Raw genomic sequence first — 876 nt, 5'->3', positions numbered from 1 at the left:
AATTAGGTTAACCTTTTTAAGATACTTTGTTTAGTTTATAATTAAATTTATGTACATGTGTTTGTCCCGGAATGTCCGCATGGAAATTGAAGTCTGAATTGGCCATAATATGTCTGATAGAACGTGATAGAATCATTAATTCGTTTTGATGATAGACAAAAGCGCAAAGAAAATGTACGCAGCAAAAGAAGTCCGAGATCAAGTAAAATAGAGTTTTTTTGTCAAAGTCAAAGTAATATATTAAAGGTACAAGTCAACACAAATAAGGAAAACCTTAAATATATTATTAAGGAAGAAAGTGGTGTATAATAAGGATTCTAATTTAAAAAGGAATCCTTGTTTAAACATAACTTTCTTACCTTATTAGTAGGGATTGTACAAGGCAAACTCTATAAGAAGCACACGAGGCAGAGAAGAACTACACGACTTCACGCAGAGAACAAGGGGGAATTATTCATCAAATTGAAGTCTTCAAGGCTGATAGCATTGCTACGTTCAAAACATTCTTGAGTGAGAAAGTTTTATCGGGTAAAACTATTTGTCTTGTTGTTATTCTTAATTGTAATTCACAGTTTATTGTACAAAGGGTGGGTTTGGCTCTTTGTAGGGTTGAGTGTTAGTGAGAGTTGTAACAAAAGGTGGGTTTGGCCTTTTGGAGAGATCGATTGGAGTAAATCGAGGGAGTAGTAGAGATAAGACTTTTTGATTATTGAGTTGTAATCACAAAATCTTATATTTGAATTAATAAAACGTGGTTTTTCCTTCCTTGAGTGAGGAAGGTTTTTAATTCAATAAGTGTTTGTGTCTCTATTCTGTCTTTACTTAAAAGCAACTTACACGAACCTGGTTCGTGGTCTGGGGTAAGGTTTCTTCAAT

The sequence above is a fragment of the Solanum pennellii genome, chromosome 1 (genome assembly GCF_001406875.1).
Source record: "Solanum pennellii chromosome 1, SPENNV200".
NCBI classification, from domain to species: domain Eukaryota; kingdom Viridiplantae; phylum Streptophyta; class Magnoliopsida; order Solanales; family Solanaceae; genus Solanum; species Solanum pennellii.
This window is presented reverse-complemented; position numbering follows the sequence as displayed.